Below are 20,037 nucleotides of genomic sequence, written 5' to 3'. Positions count from 1 at the left end.
GTGCCTAAAAGTGCTGGGCTCAGGATAGTGTAATTCCATACATACATATTTGTGCATATTGGAATCCCTTGTAGAGTCTGGTGAAATGAATTCTGTTTCTAGTTGTTTTTATTTTTGCATAGTGTGACATTCTATGGTTTGCTTCCTTTTACTTTCTTTAGATACAAAATAATTAGGTGGACCACTCCACTCACCAATTATACCAGTTGTAAACTGTCATCTTTTTTCATGTCTTATTACATTGGTTGGATGCTATGTTTTTAGTGCCCTTGAATCTCTCAACGCTGACTTCTGTTCTTTCTAAGCTCCAAATTGAATTACCTTTAGAAACTTTTCCTGATTTAGCACCCGCGCCCAATTCTGTTTCTTATGACATTCTCAGGGTGCAGATCTCATCTGTTTGGTATGACATGGAAGATACCTGTCTAGACATTGCTAACCATACTACCAGTAGGACTAAAACCTCAGATATCTTGAAGAGTGCTTGTGATGGTGCAGAGGAAGCCTGGCATTAGAGGTAAGCCTGTGGATACTAAACTGGAAAGATTTGGTCAAGGCAAGATAACTCTAAGTAGCTTGATTTCCAGTGACCAATGCTGATAAGAGCTAATATCAACTCAATACACATTATTTTCATGACATTGTGTTAAACCACTTAAAGACAAGCAGGCAACTTGTGAGAAAGCTTGAAAACATTCATTTATCACAACCAGGGGAGTTTTGCTACTGCCCCAGAAAGAATAGAGGTCAGAGTTTCTACTAATATCTTATAATAATGCATAGGATGGCCAAGAGAATATTTTTTTCTGGACTGAAATATCAATAGTATTGAGGTTGAGAAACTGGGTTAAACTGTGTGTATTCTTTCATTTGCTTGCCAAGCTAATTCTATCAAGCAGGTACTACTACAACTAAACCCATTTTATAGGCAGAAAACTGAGGGTAACACACACATACACACACATATGTGTATATATATATATATGTATGTATGTGTGTGTGTATATATATATATATTTTACAGTTTGGTTAAGATCACGAGGCTAGAAGATGACAGAATGCAATTTTGAGTCTAAGTTTTGTCAACTCTAAAGCTCATGTACTTGGTTGGTTTATGGAAGCTGAAAAGTCAGCTGAGCCCAGGATAAAGAATATGGCTTAGGAACTGCATCTCAGAGAAATCTGAGGGTCTCAGGACTCCCAGGACCCAAGTATCTACTAAATCCTGCTACCATAGCAAGTGAACAGCAAGCTTAGGTCCTACTCATTTGGGGCAGAGTCTCTGGGTGTCATTGTATTGAATTGGGGCTGGTCATGACAGTCACCCTCAGATGAGCTGAGCTGGGAAAGCAGGACCCTGTCCCAGTGACTTTAGCATCATGCCCGCCCCCCAATTTTGCTCTTTGAAGGGAAGAGCAGTTTGGTGCCTCAATAATGCGTGAATGAGTAAATCAGAGGGCTGAGTAAATGCATCTTTCGTGAGACTAAACCTTGAAATACAGTATAAGAGCCTAGCATGGGTCAGAGGGGAGTCAGGGCTGGGCTGATAGGTGATGCATTGAAGAGGTGAGGTGGAGCCAGTCCTCAGGAGGGGCTGGCGGGCCCTGGCTGGGGCTCTGTAGCTCTCAACACAAGCCTCGGAGGCTGCAGGGTGAGGTCAGGCTGCGAGCATCTTGGGAGTTGAACTGACTTTTGGAAAGCATCATTGGGAGACCTTGGCAGCTGGTCTCTAAACTCAGTTGCCTCTAGCCCCAGGTGCTTTCTGTACCTAGGAAGTATATAAATGACTCCTATTCTCTTCCAGACCAATGGCACAACACAAACACCTTCTTCCTTTGGGAATCTTAGATAGTTCTCTGAATTCCTTAGAACACACACACACACACACACACACACACACACACACACACACACACACACACACACAGAGAGAGAGAGAGAGAGAGAGAGAGAGAGAGAGAGAGAGAGAGAGAGAGAGAGAGAGAGCACAGAGCACAGATAGATACAGAGACAGACAGACAGGACACAGGGACAGATAATGGGGACGGAGAGATAGGGACACACTCTTAAAAAGAAATAACCCCATTCAGACACCTAGATCAAATAGTTTTGAATGACATTGCCACCAGGGACGTGGTTAATTTTCTTTCATGTGCTGGTGTCCTGGGAATTCCGCACTTGATTCTAGGGTTCCAGAGCCTTGCTACAGTGTGGTGTATGCTGAGTCTCTGAGTGGATGCTTACATTCTGTTAGTGCAGAGCTGGTATTCCCTTCCTTGGCACCTCCCCTGAGTAGGGATCAAGGATGTAGATGGACTCAGGAATTCGGTTTATTGTTCTGGAAGTTGGAAAAGTCCTCCACAACTTGATCTCCCTTCTGGACCCTTCTGTAGACTAGAGTTATTTAGGAAAATTGTCCCCACAAAATCCAGAGAAATAAATGAAAAGTCAGAAGATTCTGGGATCTCTTATGGTTTTATTCCTTTATGGAGGAAAGTGGAGGGTGAGGGGAGGGCAGAAAAGGAACTGAAATCTGTTGATGGTTTATTTTGAGCTGAAAGACTTTCATGGTCAAAGTATAGAGGGGACAGAGCACCCTGCCTCTCAGGGTGATGTCAGAAAGACAGGTCATAGTGACAGCACTGTCCTGACTTCCTTAAAGGTCAGTTTACGCTTTTGTAATAGAGAGGTATTTATATATACTTTCTAGATTTGTGATATAGGATTCATGAGATAGCGTTCAAATGCTTCAGTTAGCAGCTGGCACAAAGTAATCGCTCACTAAGGGCATGCTAACACCATTCTTCTGGGCGGTGGGACTCATGGGCTCTAGTCAAGTATGAGGAAGTTGAGGTGTGGAGGGGTCATCGTGAAGCAGCTTTGCTCTCAGTTCCTCTCACAAGTCTCTGCTGACTTCCAGGCCAGGTCAGGTGCCCTTCTCTCTGTTGCTTTGGCTCCTGTACTTCCCTCTCAGCATGGACTGTAACTGAGAGTGAGTGTCCACTCAGAGTCTCAGCATACACCACACTGTATCAAGGCTCTGGACCCCAAGAAACAAATGTGGTGTTCCCAACAGCAAGCAGAATTCCCAGAACATGAAAGAAATCTAACTATGTCACTGGTGGCGATGTCATTCAAGATCTAGGTATCCGATTGGGGTTGTTTATTTTTTAGAGTGTGTCCTTATCTCTTTCTGTCCTCCTTATTTGTCTCAATGTCCTGCCATCTCTATCTCTATATCTCTCTTTGCTTTCTCTGTCTCTGTCTCTGTCTACCCCTTTGTGCACACACACACACATACATATACATGTATACTTGCTTCTGTTCTCTGGTTTCTTCCTTGGAGAAGTGACTGTAACAAACACATCCTTCTTTCTGTCTCCTTGATGCACTCTCCCAATTTCTGAGGAATCTAGAGAACTATCTAAGATTCCCAAAGTGAGAAGGTGAATGTGTTGTGCCATTGGTCTGAAAGGGAATAGGCATAATTTATATCCTTCCTTGGTGCAGAAATAAGCCGATGACAACGGGGCCTTGCCAGTTGCAGAGAGACAATGGGATGTCTCAGCATAGGGTTCTTAATCTTTCAACAACTCTTCCCTCCACTGTTCATTCCTAGCTCATCCAGTTCTCCCGTCTCTCTTGATTGCTAAATAAGGGACCTCAGCCAACGCCCATATATGAACTGATCCTCATTCATTGATTCATTGATTCATTGATTCATTGACTCATCTTTCCATTTAATGCTATGAGCTGCTCTGCACCAGGGCCTGGGCTTGCAAGATTGCACAGAAAGAGGCATGCTGTGCTCTTTGGGGGGTTGTAGTTTAAAAAGAGTAGTCATATGGTCACATCAGTGAATTCACAATTGTAAACTGATGTAAACGTTTGGAAAGAAAACAGGGTTTTGGAGGACTTTATCTAGACTGGATGATCAGGGAGCATGTTCCTGTGGAAGGGACAGAGATGTAGGGCTATGGGGGAATGAACAGAAGGTGGGTAGTGGCTTTTTGTGACACAATGCTCCAGACAGAGACCAGCAGGTTTAAATACTTGGTAGAGAATTAGGACTCAAGGAAGGCTGTCAAGGAAGAACATATATATTGGAGGCCTACTGGATGCTATAGGAGACAGATAGGGAGGTAGTAGTGGATGCTGTAAGCTTTTATATGGATCTGGTTTCTGCTGTAAGAAGAAGCCAGTCTGTACAAGCTGCGATACACAAGTGGTTTACTTTAAAAGTATCCTTCTAGTGGCTATGGAGAGAAGGAAGTCAGTCTGGGAACATGTGGGGAATACCAGTGATTTGGATATGTGCATCTCTAGGGAGTGATACTGATGGTTTGTAATCAATGAGGTGGTGTGGATGGCCAGAAAGCTAGCCATATGGCAGCCCGTATTCAAGAAGTATAGGGCCCTAGACTCCTTATTTTGATGGCAGAAATTTCAAGGACATGTTTCCAAGGACTAAAGATGTATGAGGGAAATAAATAAAATTTTTGCTATCTACAATTTCTTACTTTACATGCAAGTAAGGAGTTTAGCAGCTGCAATAACGTATCGTCACTTAACTCAAAAACCCTGGTGTGTTCCCTATCTCCCTTGATCTCTTGGCTTATCCTTCTAATGAGGTACCAGAACCTTCATCCTCTTGCCTAAATAACCATCATGTTTTTCCCTTACCGTTAAACGCCACTTCTGAGCCTAAATCTGGGTGCTGATCATTGCTCCTGGAGTTATTATGGAGGCCTCCTAATCGACCTCCTCCATGTAGCTAGGGAGCACATATTTGATCACATCCTTTCTTGGACCCTAGACTTATCCAGCTCTTTACTATCCTGCCTGTCATAGCCCTCATCTCTCAGTATTCCCCTGCCACATCACTGATTGACACTTTAGATATGTTCTAAGTACAGTTATATAAGTACTGTGTATCTCTTTTAAAAAGCACAATACCCTTTTCATGTATTTGAAAATTCATTGAAACTTTCAGCAATGCATCCTAAAATTTAACTGCCTGTTAAACATCAGCTAGACTCGATCACACGTCCAGAAGACATCCCATTTGTCTGTCTGTCTATCTATCTATCTATCTATCTATCTATCTATCTATCTATCTATCTATCTATCTATCTATCTACCTATCTATGCTCTTGGGCTTAAGGGATAACATAAACCATTCATCATTCGATGACCAAACTAACAACAGTGATAGTAAAAGGTAAGAGACATCAAATGTATAGATTGTCTAATAGAAAGAGATTCTTAGTCATCTCTCTTTACATTGCAAAATGGTTAAGGTAGCAGCTAGGATGAAAACAGCAGAAATAAAGTCCCGCTGAGCACAGAGTGTTTGTCACCCACTGAAACCCACAGAGGAAAGACCTGAAGGCCAATGATGACCACAATCAATGTGGCCCTGAGATCTCCTTCCAGGAGCACTGGCAAAATCCTCCTCACTGCATTCCTTATGTCTCTGCAACTTCTAACAATTTGCTTTCTATCCAGGAATGAAAATCATCTTTCTATAGACCACATCAAGGCACCGACTGTTTAAAATCTTTATTAGCTTTCACAAACTTGGGTCAAAATCTTCTGTAATCTACAAAGTCCTACTTTATTCAGCCCATGTGGCCTCCACAAGAAGCTTGAGTCTCCTCCATCCCCAGCTAGAAGGCACAGAAGGGAGACACTGAACTCAGGTCAGCAACGAAGCTCATATCGAGGCTGCTCCTTTATACCTGAAGCCTCTGGGTCTGTGCACTGCTGCAGAGCACACCTCCCTATCCCGACAACTTACAAAGGTGAGTTTACATACCAGGGCAGAGGAATGGCAGGAGTCACCATATCCCTCTGCGTAGTCTGGATCCTGAATTGCTGGTATCCATAAGGGTAGGACTCAGCTCCAGAGGCCAACCTCGACGAATCTAGAAAAAAGAGGTGAACCACGGGAGGAGAAAGAGACAGGAATAGAGAACTGACTTAATCTCTTTTAGGAACCTTGTTGATTCTTTGTCGAGAACTCTTTGTTTTTTTTTTTTTTTTTAATCCATTTTTTATACATTCAAAATTCCAAGCTGCTGAAAATTCCTCCTGTGATGAGAAGCATTCACCACAAAACATGCAGCCTGATTTGTCTTTCCCCGAAATCAAAGGCAGTATTCTGAGGAGACTGCGCCTGCCACACAAAGGTGGCAGATGTTTGCCAAGATTATAGCCGCACAAGCACTCTGCGAATTCAATCTTGGGAACATTTCAGTTTTTGAAAAGAGAAACCGTTTTTGTGTCATTTCTGGATGGGGCCTGGGATGCTCCTGGTGCCATCAGTGTAGATCCATGGCTCAGGAAGGGTGTGGACGAGGGTGGGCATGCTCACTCGGCCCTCCAAACTTTGGACATTCTGTAGGGCATTTTCTGAATAAGGCTGGGTTGTTCTCCCAAACAGGATTCGTTGTATACTAGGCTTGCGCATTACCACCGAGCTAGCTACACCCAACAAGTTTCTGAAGGACACGGGGCTGAAGAACATTGTGGGTGGGATACTTGCAGAGCCTTCTCTAGTACCATGGGTACCAAGAGTTGTGTTAGGACCTCTAGGTGTGGACGCAGGGTCTTCACAGGCTGTCGCTCTAACTCTCTATCCCATGAAACTGGTTGTCTATAGACTCCACACACTGAGAAAGCTGATTGCAAGCCGAGCTGGTTTTTAGGTTTGCAGACATTTCACTTCTTGTGTCTTGTCCTCTTGATCTCCCTGCTGGAGATTAGTGATCTCTTAGATCCTCCTTCCCTCACCTCTGGTATGGGATCAGTTACACAACCCCACACATTTATTTCCACGCATTCAATTCAGTGCACTTTCCTTAAAAATTCACCGCTAAGTGCATTCCTTTTTTCCCTCTCCGCATGTAGATTCTATCCATTTTCTTTACATGTGTCTGCATGTATTTGTGTTTATGTGTGCATGCATGTGTGTGTACATGTGTGCCTCTGTGTGTGTGTGTGTGTGTGTGTGTGTGTGTGTGTGTACCAGGATGTGCCCATGGAGATCAGATGTTGGTTCTTATCTTCTACACTGTTTCAGAATCTCCTTGTTGTTTGCTGCTGTGTCCCTGAACTGTGACCCTCCAGGACTTCTCCTGCCTCCACTTCTTGTCTTGCTATAGGAACTGGGCTTACAGATGTGTGCTACCATGTTAGGCTTGATGTAAGATCTGGGGATTCAAACTCAAGTGCATATATACTTGTGCAGCACTGAGATGTCTCCACCATCCCTCTATACTTTCTCTTCATCTCCATCATTTGAAAGAAAGAAAGAAAGAAGTTGGAGGAAAATGTCTATCTAGTTTTCCCGATGCCAGAGTGGAAGCACTTGCTCTTTTTTGTGTCCCTTTGTCATTTTTGTCAAAGATAATTTGATCATACACAGAGGAGTCAATTTTGGGGTTCTTTATTGGGCCACATTAGTTTATGTGTCTGCCTCAGGAAATATTAGGTGCCCAAACTTTGTGTCTTCCTACCTTCCTTCCTTCCTTCCTTCCTTCCTTCCTTCCTTCCTTCCTTCCTTCCTTCCTTCCTTCCTTCCTTCCTTCCTTCCTCCCTTCCTCCATCCCTTCTTTCTTCTTCCTTTTTCCTTTCCTTTCCCTTCCCTTCCCTTCCCTTCCCTTCCTTCCCTTTCCTTCCTTTTTCCTTTCCTTTCCCTTCCCTTCCCCTTCCCTTCCCCTTCCCCTTCCTTCCTTCCTTCCTTCCTTCCTTCCTTCCTTCCTTCCTTCCTTCCTTCCTTCCTTCCTTCCTTTCTCCCTTCCTCCATCCCTTCTTTCTTCTTCCTTTTTCCTTTCCCTTCCCTTCCCTTCCCTTCCCTTCCCTTCCCTTCCCTTCCCTTCCCTTCTCCTTCCCCTTCCCCTTCCCCTTCCCCTTCCTTCCTTCCTTCCTTCCTTCCTTCCTTCCTTCCTTCCTTCCTTCCTTTCTCTCTCTCTCTCTTTTTATTTTTGATGTTGTTTGGTTTTTCATTATCTTATTTATTTGTTCACTTTACATACCAAATGCAGCCACTGCTTCTCTTCCCAGTCCCCCCTTCAAATGCAACTCCCCCACCCTTCCCTCCCATCTCTGCTGAGAAGGGGAAGGCCCCTCGCCGGGTATCAACCCCACCCCTGGCATATCAAGTCACTGCAGGACTAGGCACATCCTCTCCCAGTGATGCCAGTCAAGGCAGCCCAGGTAGGGGAACAGGATCCCCAGGCAGGTAAGAGTCAGGGACAGCTCCTGTTGCAGTTGTTGGAGGACTTGCAAGAAGAACAAGCTGCAATCTCTGCTACATATGTGAGTGGAGGGCTAGGTCCAACCTGTGTCTGCTCTTTGGTTGTTGGTTCAGTCTCTGAGAGCTCCCAAGGGTACAGGTTAGTTGACTCTGTTGATCTTCCTGTGGAGTCCCTGTTCCCTCTGGGTCGCTCAATCCTTCCCGCAACTCTTCCACAAGACTCCCCAAGTTCCGTCCAATGTTTGGCTGTGGGTCTTTGTATCTGTTTCAGTCAGCTGCTGGATGGAGCCTCTCAGAGGACAGTTACGCTAGGTTCCTGTCTGCAAGCATAATAGAGTATCATTAATAGTGCCAGGGATTGGTTCTTGCCCATGGGATAGGTCTCAAGTCATTGGCTGGCCTTTTTCTCAGTCTCTGTTGCAACTTTGTTTTTTCATGATTGTTTTTGACTATTCAGTGTTACTTGAGTTTCTATATGAATTTTAGAATTAACATTATTTTATTTATTATTATCATTATTATTATTATTATTATTTGTTGTTGTTGTTGTTGTGGTTGTTGCTGTGTATATGGTATGGGGGAGGAGGCTGCACATGCCGCAGTGAATGTGTGGAGGTCAGAGGAGCACTTTCAACGTTTTCTCCTTTCACTGTGGGATTCTGGGATTGAACTCAGGTCCCTAGGTTTTCAAGGAAAGCACTGCTATTTCACTGGTCCTAGGATTTGTGTATGTGTGTCTGTGTGTGTGTGAGTGTGTGTGTGTGTGTGCATATGGGTGTAAAAATGTCATTGGGATTTCCAGTGAGCACTGCTTGGTTCTTTAAGTGCATTTGGGAGCCTCTGCTATTTAATCCTATTTGGTCCTCTCGTTTATTTGTGTCTCCTTTAATTTGTTTCATCAGTGTATCATGGTCTCTAGTATTATACACGCTTCTTGTTTCTTTGGCTTATTCCTACACATTTTGTTCTTTTTAAGTGGAATCATTTTCATAATTACTTTTTAGATCATTCATTATTAGTGCATAGGAACGGGGGCTGCTTTTGCATGCTGATTTTTGTGTGTGTGTGTGCTGCCACTTGGCTGAATTTGTTTCTTAGGCAATTTAAATGTCTTACTTCTGTTATCTCATCTAATCTCCATAGCCGCCCAGTGCAGGAGGCACCATTGCTGTTCTCAGAGATGAGGAAAGTGAGGCTCCGAGGACTTGGGTAACGTGTCCAGGGCCACCCGGTTGGAAAGACTTCCAGTCTGGACTGGCTGTCAGCAGGCTTAGCCACAGCCATTCTGACTATGACACACATACATCATTTTCTGATAAGGAGTTTTGTAAGGCTCCTATGGGGTAAGCTTGAGAGATGCAGGGAAGAAGGGGAAGTGCTCAGTTCGGAATGGTTTGGTTTTTAAATATATATTTGAAGAAAAATGCCACTGAACATACAACATAAAGAGGCATCCAGTGTCCCCAGTAAAAGGGAAACATTGAAAAGACTTTCATGTAAAGTGTACTCTAGCAACATTTTAACTTTAGGGATTATTATTTGCTTTTTATGTGTAGTGCTGAGGTTTGAACCTTGGAGCCCATTCTTGCCAGGCAAGTGCTGTATCCCCGAGCTGCCCCCCACCCCCTGCCCTGGGATGTAAAGTGAACAAACAAACAAACAAACAAACAGTTCTTAGTTTACTATTCTAGTTTATTTTGACACAAGTTCTTGCTAAGCCACCAAGGCTGGCTTCGTCTGTTTTTATATTGTGGCTATCTAGGAGGGACCACAAGAGACTCCCTTTAAAGAGATTAACTTTGAGTGGAATTCGATGAGCTTCCTACAGACAGTTCCCTTGCCCTCCTAAATGGAAGAGCCTTCTGCAGGGTTCTGGAGGGGATCCAAGAACTTGGAAGCCTTCTTGGTAAGAGTAAGGAGCAGGCATTCTTGGAGATCCCAGGATGGACCCTAAAGAAGAGGACAGAATGATATGAAGAATATGAGAAAGGGGAGCCTTGTAGCAAAGTGCCCACAGGTCTTTACCGAGGAAACTTGGACCTGGAACTCAGTAATCAGGTGGGGACTGTATGATCTGTTAAGACCACACCCCTGAGTACTGTAGCCACAGCTTTCCATAGTGAATCTTCTGTAACTCCAGAGGACCCAGAAATAAATTTCCCTATTCACACACACTCCTAAATAGAGGACATCTCACTTAATTCAGGAAAACAGAGACAAAGTGGATAGCACAGACTATGAATCAAGTGCTGGGGATGGTAGGGCAGGGGGGAGGGGGGTTCTCACCGCGTTCTTACAGGTACAAGCATTGCCCCAGGCCACTGTGAGACAAGCCAGACAAGAAGAGGCCTCTAGACCTGAGCTATGTGTTCCTCCCCTACTGGGTGTTCCTGTGGTGTCTGCAGCATGCCTCTTTCTTGGCAGAGCCTCTCTTGATGGTCCTTGCAAGGTTGTCTTAGAGAGTAGGGGCCCAGGCTTCCTGGGTCATGCCTGGCCCCACACTTGTCCACTTGGTGCGTCCTTTAAGGAAGTCTCACAGATCCTTGGTTAGAAACCAAGAGTGAGGGAGTCTTCCTCTTTCGAGATAACCATCTCTTTTCGTCCGAAGACCCAGTCGACCGGGAAAGACGGTGACAGAAAGGGCCTTGACATGCCACGTTCATGTTCTGTTCTTGCTTTTTTTAAAAAAGAAAAAGACTGCTTTCCCATGGTGAGGGGAGAAGTCAGACTTTCCTGTTCCTCTTGGGCCAGGCATGAAGCAATTTTCAGTTCTGATGTTGACACCAGGTCAAAGACTCAGACTGTCTCCCTGGGCAAGGCTCCTTGGACTTCTGAGCTCTGACCTTTTGAACAAGTGCGTGACCAGTGGACCGCAGTAGCAAGAAGTATGCATGGTCTTAGTGGGTGGGGAACAGGTGAAGGATTGGAAGCAAGAGCTGAGACCCCGGAGTTATCTGCATGGGTTTGACCATAAGCTGCATTCTCCAAATGCTGGATAAGTTACTTGATAAAGACCCTTGAGTCTTTATATCCATCAGGAAAGTGGGGGATAAAGGATGGGAGAGGCCAAGAAAACCTATGTGGAGAGGTGAGTGTCAGGCACAGAGCATGGAAAGAACTCCATAGGTATTACTCCTTCTAGGGCTTATTAAAGGTTGTGGCTCAATTTTGTCTTTCTGTAGCAGGGAGTGCTAGGCAAGTTCTCTGCCACTGGGCTGCAGTCTCTTCTCTTTCCCCTTTTTATTCTCAGGCAAGGTCTTCATAAGTGACTCGGGCTAGCCTCAGCTCACTGTGTAGTATAAGTGGGCTTGCCAAGTCTTTGCTCAGCCTCCTGCATAGCTGTGATTGACACCTGCACCACTGGGCTTAGCTTGAATCTTGCCTTGAAGCAGCCACCCGCATACTCAGTGCGCATGAGGCAGGATGCTGCAGCTGGGGAGGAGGGCTGCAGGTTCGAGTCTTAGCTCCACCAGGGAGCAGACGACAGAATGAGCTCTGAAGAGTTTAAAAGTTCTTCTTGGATCTTGGTTTCCTGTCTCATCCTTTCCTTGCAAAATGTGGAACAGGAACAAATTATGGGAGGAATGATTTATTAGGGGCTTGTGTTTTCCAATGGGGCCATCAGGGCAGAGGAGCGCGTTATTAACTAATGTCCTTGCTGCAACACAATGATAAAAGCAGCTTGAGGAGGGAAGGGTTTGTTCTGCTGATAGTTCCAGGGTGTCCTTCATCGTGGAGGAAAAGTCGTGGTATAGGAGATTGACGTCCCTAGCCCAATAACATCTGCAGTCATGGAGCAGGGAGGGACCCTGCCTCCTAGAGTGGCAGGGCTCGTATGTAAGGCGGGTCTTTTCTCTTTCCTTTTCCTAATCTAGAAAACCTCTCAGACACATCTGGAATGTTCCATGGTGCTTCCAAACCCCACCACACTGATAGTGAAGATGGACCAGTACAGAAGGCATGACCCAGTCAGAGTGATCAGGGAAAGTAGTAGTCGTGGTTCACAGTCTGGAAGAAGTAGCCAAGATGCTAAGACCAGGGGCCAGGCTGTAACCGTCAAAGTGGCTGACCCCTTGTATACTACTTTTACCTCCTGGGCCACATCATATAGAGGCTCCGAATCCTCCCCAGACAGTGCCACCAGCTTTGGAAACAAGCATTCTAGCTACTAGCCTTTAGGGAATATTTCCGATTCCAGTTCTAACAGGAGGTTTGGTAAAAATAACATATGCATGATCAGGTCAGCAGCAGAGTAGACCTGCAATAACTGGTCCCATTATTGCAAAGAACTGAGTTAAGCTATTCAGTGGAAGGTCTGACCCCTCGTGGGTCTGGATATATGCGAGGGTGGCCAGTCCTCTGACCCTTTATGTGTTTAGAGAGAATCAAAAGGAAAATGAAGGTCAGTTTGGCCTTCGGAGTTGGGTCCCTCAGCTTTTCAGTGGCACAGCAGCAAGCTTATTTTAGGCTTCCAATACATGCTTGTCAAATTCGAGAAAGCTCGGTTAAAGCCAGCATAGATTTGTGTGAGCAGGCCTGGCTTTGTGGGCAGGACCCCGTGCTTGGAAAAGCCCCAGGCCATCTTGAAACTTTTAATAGTGTCATTTCCATTTTGTGCCTGTGCCCTACAAATTATGTAAAAAGGGTCTTGGGTCCAGGCAAATAGATGGCGGCTAAAAGTTAAGAGGGCCCATATTTCCTTCTTCAAATGCTCCAGCGTTTCCCTGTCACATTCAGAAGACAGGCCAGGCTCCTTCCTGTGACTCACCGGTGCCACCTGCTCCACCCAAGCCTGCTCTGATGATCCTGGTGGCTCTGCACCCCTGTCTTCTAGACCTTCAGCTACCCAGACCTGTACCTTAACAGTAATCTTCAGCTCACTTCCTAAGTCCTGGCTGGCCATGTCTGCATTCCTATGTAAGCTCGCCCTGACAGCTGCCTACCTGCCCTGCCCTCCTAGCTCATTTTATGCTCTTGACAGCGCTTTCTGACAGAAGTTGCTTGCTTATTTGTTAGCTTGTTTACTTTTCACTCGCCAATAGGTCAGAATGGATGAAGCCAAGAGTCATCTTCCTTGCCTTGTTCCCAGAGCATTGTACAACCCTTGGCACACAGTAGGTGCTCAATAAATAAATTTGTTGACTGAAGAATTAGTGGATTTGTCAGTGCTAGGAATTTTATCCCCCAGGACCCTCTACAATGATCTTGGACAGTTGGTCCCGAGTGTTGGGTGGAGATGAGGAAAGTTGTGCAATCCCGAGCCCTGCAGGGGGGCAGGCTACCCACCATTCTCATAGTTTCTCAGACACAGAGACTATAAGGTCCCAGACTCCAGTGTCAGGTCGTTGTATTGGAATCCATTCTGCAGCTGGAAAGGTAAAGAGGACTTGAAGATGGTGTGGCTTACGACATCAGCAAAAAACCAGAAGAGGTCATAGTAACGGAAGCAATGAATGTATGAGAGGCTGTGTATCTCAATGCTCTGCTTTATCGTCAAGCAGATGAGAGTGAGAGATTCACCCTGTCTCAACACCCAAAACTAATCTGAACCAAAGAAATAAAAAGAAAAGGCCATGCAGCAAGAATCAGAGCTAGATATAAGTATGGTACTAGGTGTATTAATATGTTTTAATATTTATAAAATGCTAGGGACATGAAGACATTATCACATAAATATTTTCACAGTAAGGAAGAATGTCCCGAGCTTTTTCCATTTCAGGAAATCTACAAGTCCCTAGTCCTTTCATCTGCTCTTCCCAGCCTCTTGGTGAGGGAGTGATGCTATGTCCCCATTTCACAGATGAGGAAATGAAGGCCGAAGCTGCAGACTGGCAAAGCTGGAATGTGGCTCCAGTCTGACTGATTTGGGCTGGGTTCTTGGCTACTGTCCTGGGTGGCAGTCAGGGGCAGCGATGGTCTGGCATCTCTGGGCAATTGCTGAGTGCCAGGTCTGAGCCTGGTCTGAGTGGGATCAGAAGGTTGATTCATATTTACTCTGCTGGGAAGGTGCCTTACTCACGGCTCCTTCATGCTGCAAGCATCCTTTCTATCCACCCCCACGCCCCCAGGCTCTATGCTGGATTCTGCAAACGGGCAGGTGAAGCAAGATATTTCCTGGGTGTTAGGGCAACAGGGTCCCTGGCTGGAAGGGATGTTGAAGGAAGACACGCCCACCTATAGCTAATGAGCTTCTCTTCCTCTGGGTGCTGTCCATCCCTACCCGGATGGGTGTAGCTTGCCCGAGGATCTTAAGTGGCTGAGATCCTAGACACACAAGAAACGACTGAGTAAATCCTGGCAGCCGGGTGGCCTGCTTGGCTCTTCCATCAAGTCCTCCATAAGGACAGCTATGACAGAGAACTATGTCTCCCATGGTTGTATCTGCAAGCCCAGCCACCAGTGGGTCACCTGAGCTGCAAGGAGACGGCAGATGCTGTCTCCGGTTCCCTTCGAACCTTCTCCAGCTATTTCTGATCCAGCTTCCGTGCCACTGCCTGGCTTCACTGACTTAAAATCTCTTAGCCTGTGTTGCTCCTGGCAACTCCTCCCCACACCCTGCGGGTAGCACCCAAGCAAGCCTTTTGGGATTTAAGGTGGGTCGATTGAGGTGAGTGTTTCCGTCTCAGTTCTCAGCAGAGATGCCCAACCCCATGACACTGGTCGACCTCATTCACCTATTCCCATATGCTTTCCTTTTATGGGGAGGTGCATTCATCTTGCAAATATTCAATGAATTCCTATTGTGGGCTAGGTGGTGTGCTGGGCTCTAAGATACAGCTATAAATAAATCAGTCATAGCTTCCACCACTGGTGTGCCCACACTAGAGAGGCCAGCGTAAAGAAAGCAAGGAGAGGAAACAATTACATATTTTAAAGGTGTGCCGAGGGAAGGAGCCTGGTGATGGGAAATCGAAGCGGACCCACAGTGGTTCGTGGTTTGAGGGATTTTGTGATGCTCTTGTCCAATACAGACATTATGAAAAAAATTAAGTTGTATAGATTTATCATTAAACACATTCTATTAAAATCACAATTAAAATGAAATGTATCACTGTTTATTTTACAACTACTTTTGGCTTTGAGGTTATCTGCACCACAGAAAAAAACATAATAGTGGGTGGCTATCTCTCTGACTCTACCCTCTGTGGTTTCAGACTGTGAGCTTGGTGTTGACCATGATGGGAATATTATTCTGTGAGAACGGACAAACAGAACACACTGGGGCTCTTCTTGTCCTCTGAGACCTGGTTACATTCACTGGCTCCCGACTGTGAACTGTGATACGAGGGAGGATGCAGAGGGTTTGCCTTCAGGTAGATTAATCTGGGAGAACTCTCTAAGCAAGTGTTGGGGGGATAGGATACGTTTGCCAAGGCCATGATGAGAAGGGGATATTGTGTAGCCATGACTATGGAGTTTGAGAGAGTCTGTCTGAATGGAAAGGGAAACAATATGGCAGCTTGTGGGTACCCAGGGCTAGTCATGAGTGAATGGAGGGATGGTGTGAGGCTGGGAGAGCAGGTGATGGATGCAGTGATGCAGTGATCTAGTGACATTTGGGCCGTATAAGGAATGTGATCAGTACTGGGTCACAGCTGGAAGCCACAGAGGATACAGTTGGTTCCTCAAGGACTTGCCATTGGTTCCTGCTGCAGCAAGCAGTAGCATCCATTTGTGGGGGACCGGGCACCTTGACTCCCACAGCTGTGCACCCCACACCTGTTCTTACTGTGTCTCTAGACCTGCATGGGAGATGGGAAGCAGGAGATTAATTCCCAGGGAAGCTATGTGGCCAAAGGACTCATGGAAAGTTCCAGGCTCCTTGTTCTTCAGATGGGAAATCCTAGGCAGCCTCTATACCTTTCCTTAGAGGGAAGTCCTGGGTTATTCATATCTACTTTGCCTATAGTCATGACCTTGGCTATACCCTCATTTATTAGTTCTTCTGTCTCCCTGGCCTCTTCTTCCTCACTCATGCTTCTTGGGGCCACCTCCTGAATCAGCTACTTCCATCCTAGGCTCTGCTATTAAAGGAACTCATAATAAGACTAGGGTCATACAGGGTAAATCAAACACGGTGAGTATGAACCTGGAGATGGCGGTTGAGCTCTATGCTGATGTCCTCTCCCACTCTCATACAGTGGAAGACAGACAGACAGACAGACACAGACAGACAGACAGATTTCTCTACTTGTGCCTTTCGTTGGTTCTATCCTCATGGATTCTTTATCCTGGGTTCTAGCATCTGTATTGACTGTTGGCTGCCTGGTGTCTTTTCGAAGGCCTGTGTGCCCGACAGGAGGTAAATCAAGTCTGGAATCTCTGTGGGGACCTCCTCAGAGGGCTCACTGTGGCTCAGGCTCTGGCTGGTCATTTTATCGGGCTGTCCCTTCCCCTGACCCGTTTCCTCCTATCCTAGCATCTTGTTTTGCTGAAGTTGGGCACTTAAGTTGAGTGGTCTGGAGCTCTCCTGAGCTCTGAGTGTGACACAGGGTGTGACACAGCCGGTTCCAAGCACTGCTCCTGTGTCTACATGAGGTCTGGCTACACAGACTTGTATTCTGAAGGCCCCTGTCGTGGGAACTGACTCCACCTGTCCCATCCTGGTCACATAGGATACTTGGCACGGACTCTTCCTCAGTATTTCCCGTTAAGCATGGGTGATCAGTGTAACCCAGTGTCTGGCAAGCTCAGCCACTGCAGTGGGAGAGATGAGACTGAGCCTTCACAAAGGCAGCCAGCCATGGGTACCCTGCCTGTTCAGGAGGCAGTTCCACACACCCTGGCTCGATCCTTACCTGCTTGCTTCCCATTTTGGGTCTCTTCCTTAATTTTCTTAATTCCCTTCCACTTTGCACACCAGGTGTGGGCTGCCTTTTGGGAGGCAGTTGATGGGGCAGTGGGCCCTTTTCCTTCCAGGACACTCATTTCTTGCTCCTTGTCTGTGACACTGCCTAGTCTCCCTCTTCTCCCCTGGGGGCCTGGCTCCCTTCCTCACCATCAGCCCCTCCCGCTCTTCCCTTCTGAAGCTCCCCAGAACATTCTGACTCATCCTCTGAGTCAGGTGGAGTCTATTTCTGTTCCCACGTACTGCTCCCGGGTGGGCTGAAGATCACAGCTGTCACCTCTGTTCATGTGAGAGTATGGTGTATGTATGCTTATGTGTGTATGTGTGCATGGCCATGAAGGTGTGCTTGTGTATGCCTGGGCATGCACACATATGCCCAAGCATACACACACACACACACACACACACACACACACACACTTGGTGTCTCTCTGTGTATGTGTCTCTGTGTGTGAATGTGTCTATGTGTAAGCATTCTTCCCCCAGGCAGCTGGTAAGGACAATTCTCCTGCCCCTTTCCCATTCTGTATGTTAACCCCCCAGACTCTCAGGAGAAGACATGCATCCTGCAAGGTCACTGGTAATATAGGCTGTGGGGAAACTCCGCCCCGATCTCCCCAAGATGACTCTTTTATCCAAGGTAATTTTTAGAAAAAAAAAAAAAATCCAATCTGACAGTCGTATTCAACAAACAGTAACTTTAGAATCCCCACACTGTAGAGCTAGAATGACCCAAGGGGCTAGGGCCAACTCTTCACTTTATACGTTGGGTCAGAGAGAGATCCAGATCTATTAATAACCAGACTCACCACCATCCATCAAGGAAGCGGCCGCCATGTTGGATTTGAATAATTGTTTCGTGTTCCCAGTGAAGATGCTTACCAGCCTTCTCTATTCTCTCTCTCCTTGCCCTCTCTCCAGAAGGAGTCTCAGAGCCTTCCCTGACCACCAGCCATGTGAGGCTACCGAGTCCTTGAACTGTGGTTGTTGAGATGTGCCTGGAGTTGAAACACACCGGACTTCTAAGACTCAGTACAATGTAATGTAAAGTAGTTTGTTTGTTTGTTTTGTTTTTCAAGACAACTTTCTCTGTTTAGCCCTGGCTATTCTGGATCTCACTCTATAGACCAGGCTGGCCTTGAACTCATCTGCGTGTGCCACCACTGTAAATTACTGACAACTATTTAACATTTATTGAATGGGCTGGTTTTTTTTTTTTCAATGTGATATAAACCAGAGTTACCTAGGAAGAAGAAACCTCATCAGAGAATTGTATCCATCATATAGGCTCACAGATATGCCTATGGGGACGTTTACAAAATAATGATAGATGTGGGAGGGCCCAGCCCACTATGGATGGTGCCAGCGCTGGGCATCAGGCCAGTGAGCAACAGTGATTGCTCCCTCTGCTCTCTCATGAGTTCTATCCCCGAAGCCTCTCAATGAAGGACTGTGGCATGGATGTGTAAGCCAAACGAACCCTTCCTCCTCACATTGCTTTTGGTCAGGGTTTTTCACAGCATCAGAATAGTCACTATATATTTAACTGATTTATCAATACATGTATATGTTAGATATGTTACACTCAATAAAGTATACTCCAAAACTAAATCCACCTATTTCTTTTTATTTCTCAGAGTATGGCTACTAGAAAAATTTAAATCATGTAAGAGGCCCTGTGTTTTGAGAATTATTCTCTGGCAGAGACTAGGCAATGCCTACCCCTTCCTACTGAGGGCCCAATGACGAACCAAAGTTTGAATCCACTGCAGTTCCTTCTGGGGAATCAGTGAGTTTATTGAGCTTACTTACATGAGGGTTACTGATAGATGCATGGGTCCAAAGCACCCAGAGATGGAGGATGACTTTCCCATGGATACATTGAGAGAAATCCCCTAGTGTTCCCTAGCCCATATACTCTAGGCCCTGCCTAAAACCCCGAGGCCACATGCAATTAGGGAAAAATTGCATTCAAATGATTGGGAGGTATGGGTTGGATACCAAGGTTAGGGTCCAAGGACTCTCCTCACTTTGTCCCCATCAACAAGCCACTCTAGGATGGGATAGTCTTTTCCAAACAGGCACAGCTGCCCTCACGAAGATGTTGGGTGTTTGGCTCAGAGGGCGAGACTGTATGACAGCCTCCCTGTCTCTTCTCTTGCCTTTCCCTTCTTTCCTTTCTCCACTCCAGCTCTCCCCTTCCTCCCTTCCTTCTCTTCTCTTCTCTTCTCTTTCTTCTCTTCTCTTCTCTTCTCTTCTCTTCTCTTCTCTTCTCTTCTCTTCTCTTCTCTTCTCTTCTCTTCTCTTCTCTTCTCTTCTCTTCTCTTCTCTTCTCTTCCTCTCCTCTCCTCTCCTCTCCTCTCCTCTCCTCTCCTCTCCTCTCCTCTCCTCTCCTCTCCTCTCCTCTTCTCTTCTCCCCTCTCTTCCCTCCTATTTCCTCCCCTTCATCCCCACTTCATCCCTCTGTCTCATTTTCTCCTGATCTTCCTCTTCTTTCTTTCCTCTTATTGCTGGCTTAGGAGAATTAAAGCTAAACGCCAGGCATCCCTCTACCATGGAGTTATGCCCTCAGTTCCCACTGCTTGCTTTTACAAATAAAGTTTTATTGAAACACAAATTCAACTGTATGATATGTGTGGGTGGTTTTGCTCAGCAGCACCTGTGTTATGCTGGAGACTCCATGAAACTCCACATCTAGAATTTGCATTTCCTTGGTCTTTATAGACAGTATTTGCTGACCCTAGGCCAGACCATCAGCTATACTGAACTCCAGGATAAAATGGCCTCTCCTAGAGTACATGCTTAGAATTTCTTAAGCCAAATGACTTGTTACTGGTTTGGAAATTAGTTGGAGTTCTAGGCAGAGGACCAATGTGTGTTAAATCTATGGTCCATGAACAGTAGCCATTGCTCTCAATGATCTTAGACA

General features: G+C 45.8%; 1 non-coding gene across 1 annotated transcript in view; it reads left to right on the top strand.

Moving 5' to 3' along the window:
• The window catches only part of Gm46773, a 100,960-nt gene extending 82,249 nt beyond the window's left edge, over nt 1-18,711 (top strand). Inside the window, exon 4 of the transcript XR_001783531.2 lies at nt 18,030-18,711. This is a non-coding gene — a transcript (predicted gene, 46773). The remainder of the gene's footprint in view (nt 1-18,029) is intronic.
• Nucleotides 18,712-20,037: the final 1,326 nt, after the last annotated feature.

This window comes from Mus musculus, chromosome 2, assembly GCF_000001635.26.
Source record: "Mus musculus strain C57BL/6J chromosome 2, GRCm38.p6 C57BL/6J".
NCBI lineage: Eukaryota > Metazoa > Chordata > Mammalia > Rodentia > Muridae > Mus > Mus musculus.
This window is presented reverse-complemented; position numbering and strand designations above follow the sequence as displayed.